We start from the raw sequence: 6,702 nt of genomic DNA on the forward strand, positions 1-6,702 counted from the left end.
TTCAAGTCAGGGAATTCCCGTCACGGCTCAGTGGTTGACGAATCCGACTAGGAACCATGAGATTGCGGGTTCGATACCTGGCCTTGCTCAGTGGGTTAAGGATCCAGTGTTGCCGTGGGCTATGGTGTAGGTTGCCGACTCGGCTCGGATCCCGAGTTGCTGTGGCTATGGCATAGGCCGGCGGCTACAGCTCTGATTCGACCCCTAGCCTGGGAACCCCCATATGCCTCAGGAGGCAGCCCAAGAAATGGCAAAAAGATAAAAAAAAAAGAGAGAGAGAATTCAAGTCAATAAAGCAGGAAGGAGTTCCCTTGTAGCATAGTGGGTTAAGGATCTGACATTGTCAGTGCAACAGCCTGGGTTGCTGCTGTGGTGCAGGTACAAGCCCTGGCCTAAGGAACTCTCACATGCTGTGGGCACAGCTGAAAACAAACAAACCAACCAGTAAGGCAGAAACACAAGATATAGATATGTGTTGGAGGTAAGGGATGAGGGAGAGTTAGACCAAATAACAAAGGATCTTGAAGATAATAAGGAATTATTAAAGTATTTTAAGAATGGAGGTAATATGGTCAAATTTGCATTTTACTTTTGTAGTTTATTTTATTTTTGTCTTTTGGTCTTTTAGGGCCGCACCTGTGGCATATGGAGGTTCCCAGGCTAAGGGTCCAATTAGCTGCTGGCCTACACCACAACCACAGCAACTCGGGATCTGAGCTGCATCTGCGACCTACACCACAGCTCATGGCAACGCCAGATCCTTAACTAAGGAGGCCAGGGATTGAACCCACATCCTCATGAATGCTAGTCGGGTTCATTAACCGCTGAGCCATGATGGGAACTCCAGATTTGCATTTTAGGAATGTCTTCTATCAGAGGATAATTAGCCTGAAGGGAAATGAGCTATTGGGAGTGCACAGTGGTGTAATTAGAGGAGGCAGCACAGAAAGAGGTAAACTTTAGAGTAAATAGGAATAAGTTTAAGGACATACAGGTGAAGATGCCTGACAGAATACTGATTCTGTGTATCTGAAATTAAAAAGAGTGGTTAGTGCTGGAGATGTAAATTTGGAAGTAACAAGAACACAGAGCGGACTGGGGCCTTGCTTATCAGATGAGATTGCTTAGGAAGAATGGGTAAGCTCCCTGAAGGGAAGGTAGGTGTTTTTATAGGTTTTGTTTATTGCTACCTACCTCCCTAGCACCTACAACTGTGCCTGGTGTGTAGTAAGTATTTGAATAAATGAATGAAATAATGAAAAGAAAAGAGGATTAGAACATAGCTCTGAGGACTTCCCTTGTGGCTCACAACATAACTACACGGCGTTGCTTCTACAGTGGCTGGGGCTTGATTCCTGGCTTGGGAACATCCATATGCTGCAGCTGCAGCCACTTGTTTGAAAAAAAAAAAAGAAGAAGAAGAACATAGCTCTGAGAAACGTCAACACAAAAGAAGCCACTGAATGGATTTGAGATAGAAAGTTTAGAGAGGTAGGAGGCAAAACGAGAAGAAGAGAATGGGGTCACAGAAATCAAGGGAGGAGAGCTTCGGAAGTTCAACAATGCTGCAGAAACACAGATGCAATGAGAAATAAAAAGTCTCCATTAGTTTTAGCAACTAGAAAGTCACGGGGTTTTTTGTGAGTGTGGCAGCAGTTTCATGGTGGTAGGGAGTGGGCAGATGATAGTGTTTCAAGACTGTATGGAAGATGGGAAGGAAGTGGAGGCTGTGAAAGTAGGTGATTCTTTTCAGAAACTTGGCTGCATCTTCATTAAGCAATTTTTTCTTTCCTTTTTCATTGATACTTCCCCTCAAGCTACAGAGACACAAGTCTCCCTATCTTTAAAACAAAAAAGCAAAAACCAAAAAATTTAATCTTTTTAATTCATTCTCAGGATACTGACCTATCTTTTATTACCCTTCTTCTCAAGTGAATGGAAGCGAGTATATCTTGAACCCTCTTTCTTCTTCCTTTTTTATTCAATTTATTTATTTATTTATTGTCTTTTGAGGGCCACACACATGGCATATGGAGGTTCCCAGGCTAGGGGTCAAATCTGAGCTATAGCTGCAGGCCTACGCCGGAGCCACAGCAAAACTGGATCCCAGCCGCGTCTGCGACCTACACCACAGCTCACAGCAACGCCGGATCCTTAACCCACTGAGAGAGGCCAGGGATGGAACCTGCAACCTCATGGTTCCTAGTCGGATTCGTTTCGCTGCGCCATGATAGGAACTCATCTTCTTTTTAAAAAATTACAGTAAACTTTACTTTCATTTATTTAATTTAGTGTAATTTAAAAGTAGGTCTTGGAGTTCCCGTCATGGCACAGTGGTGAACGAATCCGACTAGGAACCATGAAGTTGCGGGTTCGGTCCCTGCCCTTGCTCAGTGGGTTAAGGATCCGGCGTTGCCGTGAGCTGTGGTGTAGGTTGCAGATGCGGCTCGGATCCCGCGTTGCTGTGGCTCTGGCGTAGGCCAGGGGCTACAGCTCCGATTAGACCCCTAGGCTGGGAACCTCCATATGCCGCGGGCACGGCCCAAAGAAATAGCAAAAAGACAAAAAAAATAATAATAATAAAAGTAGGTCTATATTCTAAGATGAGCAAAAGCACAGGTTTCCTAAGTCTCATTCAGAGATTTTTTTTCCCCACATTCTTCCTCTGAGTAGGGCATGGGGTTTCAGGGGCCCCAGTGGTAACATCTAACACTGTACCCCTGCAGAGTTTACCTATAGGTACAGAAAGAAGAGATAACACTAACACATAAGAATCAAAGTATATGAAGGTACTATAGTAAGAAGTCCTTGTGTTATATTCCACCAACCTCTTTAGGGTCTTTATGATGACTGATTTTTTTTCTCTGCCAAGTTCAATGTTGTTGTTGTTGTGGTTGTTGGCCATGCCCATGACATGTGAAAGTTCATGGTCCAGGAATTGACCTACACCACGGCTGTGACCTGAGCCACAACAGTGATAAATCCTTTAACCATTAGGCCACCTGGGAACTTCTTTGTTTTTTATTTTATTTTATTGGCCATGGTGTGCAGCAGCTTGATGTGGGATTTCAGTTCCCAGACCAGGGATTGAACTGGGGCCACTGCATTAAAAGCACGAAATCATAACCATTAGAACACCAGGGAACTCCTTTGTTTTTGTTTTAAGCAAAATGACAGAATATATTAAAATGCTATATTTATCTTAATACACTAAAAATAGTGAAAGTATTGAGTTCTCTTGTGGCACAGCAGGTTAAGGATCTGGCGTTTTCACTGTAGCATCTTGGATCACTGCCATGGCGTAGGTTTGATCCCTGGCCCAGGAACTTCCATATGGCATAGGCATGGACAAAAAAAAAAGTGGAAGTTTAAAAATTCTTCTTGAGGAGTTCCCATCTTGGCTCAGTGGTTACCAAATCCAACTAGGAACCATGAGGTTGAGGGTTCAATCCCTGGCCTAGCTCAGTGGGTTAAGGATCCTGTGTTGCCGTGAGCTATGGTGTAGGTCGCAGATGCAGCTCGGATCCGGAGTTGCTGTGGCTCTGGTGTACGCCAGCAAGTCTAGCTCTGATTAGACCCCTAGCCTGGGAACCTCCATATGCCATGGGAGCCACCCTAAAAGTGGCAAAAAGACCAAAAAAAAAAGACAAAAAAAATTTCTTCTTGAGTCCAAGGTGGGTCATGACTACTATGGATGGCGATTCCCCAACACACTAATTCCAAGATTGAGGATCATCAGCAAACTGGCACCTGCAGTCAGGCCTGCAGGCATAAAATTTCCGGACTGGTAGAATCTCATTCCCATAATGCCAGCCATGGTTCCAGATGTAACTAAGAAAATCCAAATGTTCCTTGAATCCTGAGACAGCTGATAAGTACCCAGGCCCACTAAACCACCAAAGAGGAGCCCACCTGGCAGCCAGGGATGGGACACTACCTGCTTTTGCACAGCCAATGATCCCACCAGAAGCAACCAGGGCTGCATGAGCAAAGCCAATCCAATGTCAAGACACTAGTGAGCTGTGATTATACAAGGTTCTGTACCTCCTTCCTGAAGGTCTGCACCAGCTGTCTTGAACCCTCTTTCTTCTATTGGTTCTCCTAAAGTTTCCTGTTAATTTACTTTCTGACCTGGATAGCCCTTGTATCATTCTGTAATGAATATATCTATGTATATGATTCACTTATTCATTTACTTATTCATTCATCATTACCCCTTCTATTTCTCGTACACCCTACATTTACTACATCAATAAATTATTACTCTATCTTCAAATTATATCCTGAATCTACCTATTTCTCATCACCTCCACCTCACTACCCAAAGCCAGGACACCACCATCTCTAACTAGACCACAGCAATCACCTTCCAACTGAACCCCCCACCTTCACCCTGCCTCTCACTTTTTCTTTCTTTCTTTCTTTCTTCCTTTCTTTTTCTTTCTTTCTTTCTCTTTCTTTCTTTCTTTCTTTCTTTCTTTCTTTCTTTCTTTCTTTCTTTCTTTCTTTCTTTCTTTCTTTCTTTCTTTCTTTCTTCCTCTCTTTCTTTGTCATCTTTTTAGGGCCGCATGTGCAGCATATGGAAGTTTCTGGGCTAGGGGTCGAACCAGAGCTGCAACTGCCTGCCTCCACCACAGCCACAGCAATGGCAGACCCAAGCGGCATCTGCGACCTCTGCCACAGTTTGTGGCAACTTCAGATCCTTAGCCCACTGAGCAAGGCCAGGGATCAAACCCTTCATGGATACTAATCAGGGTCATGACCCACTGAGCCACAACGGGAACTCCTCTCTCTTCTTATACTATCAGCCAGAGTGATTCTTCCAAGTATTAAGTATTCTGTCAGTCTTCCATTTTGAACCCTTTAATGGCTCATCACCTCATTTCAAGTCGCTGTTTGACCTGAAGCACGCCCCTGCCGTTGCTCCGCTCACCTCATTTCCTCCACTTTTCCTGCCATTGACCTTACTCCAGTCACACTGGCCTCTTTGTTGTCCCCTAAACACCAGCCACTTCAAGCCATCTGCATTTACTGCTTTATGCTCAGAACACTCTCTCCTCAGACATTGGTTTACTCTCTCAATCCTCAGCACACTGTTCAAATAGCGCCATAACCCTAAGGTCTCCCGGTTCAGCCTTCATAAATCATCGCATCTTGGCTTGCCCAGCTCTCTACTCTCTTCATCCCACTTCCATAGCACTTGTCACTAGCTAACCTATGATAGTAACGAATTTATTGTCTGTTTCCTTTCACTAGACTGTAAACACCTACAAAGTGCCTCTACCTAGAGTACCTCCCCTGGAGAAGCAGAGACAAAGATAACCAAGTAACTATTCCTGCCCTTGAGGCACCCACACTTGAGTGAGTCATACAGCCCAACAAGTAATTAGAATGGAAATGCTCAAAGCAGTCTGGATGCAAGAGTCAGGCCCCAGGGAACAGTGTGGTTTGGGGCAGCAGTTATGGGACTCTTCCGCCTGGGTTGTAGTTAAAACCATGAGTTCACTCTAAGAGAATGTGAAAAACGAAAAGTACTCAGGAGACACCAATGTCTAAGGAGTGAAGGAAAGAGAGGGCGGGGCGAGAAGAATCAAAGGGGGGAAGACGGGCTGGAAGAAAGGAAGACTCACTGATGTTGGAACTCTTCTGTCGTCTTTATAAAATATTGCTGATAATCATAGCAATGAACATTTAATACCAGTTTTCTATGTGCCATTACGGTTTATTATGTTCCCATATTAAATTTCATAAGAACCCAGGAATTTAGGCACTCATATGGCCCCGTTTTACAGGGAGGAAATGCATTCACTTACCCAAGTGCACGCATGTACTGAGAAATAAAGATTAAAACCCAAGCAGGACTCAAAGAGATACTTGTACACCAATGTTCAGAGCAGCATTATTCACCGTAGTCGAAGGTAGAAAAAATTCAAATGTCCATTAACAGATGAATAAATAAATGAAATGCAAAAACAAAAACAAAAAAACCCAAGTGGTTTGAGCTTGCACCCTTAATCACTACATTGTTATGCATAATACTATACTGTGCTGGCTCTATATGCTTTTTCCTATTTTATGGAGTACCTGTTGAGGGGCAGGTATTGTTCTGGGTTCTGGTTATAGAGCAGTGAAGCAGACAAAGTCCCTTCATGAGGCACATATCCTAATTGGGGAGAGTGACATGGAACAAGTCAGTAGATGCAGATAAAAGTGCTGTGAAGAAAAACAAAGTAGGGTAAGGTATCCTGAATGATAGTGGTGGCCTCTCTGAAGGGGTGACATTTACGTAGAGATCTAGAGGAAGTGAGAAAGTGAGCCAAGAGGATATCTCAGGGAAGAACATTCCAGGCAGAGGGAACAGCGAGTGCAGAAGCCTTAAGGTATGAGTGTGCTGGTGTGTTCCAGGAACTGCAAAGAGGTCAAAGCAGTAGGAGCACAAAATGAACTAGGGAGAGAGAGGCGAGATAAGGTCAGAAAGACAGGGGAAGTTTTCCAAGATTTACTGTTACGTGAAAAAAGATTAAGGGATAAGGCATAGTAGTTTGCATGGTATAATCACATTGAGTAAAGCAGTATGTGTTTGTGTGTACCTCCATATAGATAGTTAAGATAGATAATAAATGTATTTGTATTTTTATATATAGGAGTTACCCTGTGGTGCAGTGGGTTAAGGATCTGGCATTGTCCGTTCAAAGCCCAGGT

General features: G+C 43.8%; 1 pseudogene; it reads right to left on the reverse strand.

Moving 5' to 3' along the window:
* Positions 1-3,688: 3,688 nt before the first annotated feature.
* Positions 3,689-4,151, reverse strand: LOC125112114 (transmembrane protein 14C-like; annotated as a pseudogene).
* Between the last annotated feature and the right edge of the window lie 2,551 nt (positions 4,152-6,702).

The sequence above is a fragment of the Phacochoerus africanus genome, chromosome 11 (assembly GCF_016906955.1).
Source record: "Phacochoerus africanus isolate WHEZ1 chromosome 11, ROS_Pafr_v1, whole genome shotgun sequence".
Taxonomy (NCBI): domain Eukaryota; kingdom Metazoa; phylum Chordata; class Mammalia; order Artiodactyla; family Suidae; genus Phacochoerus; species Phacochoerus africanus.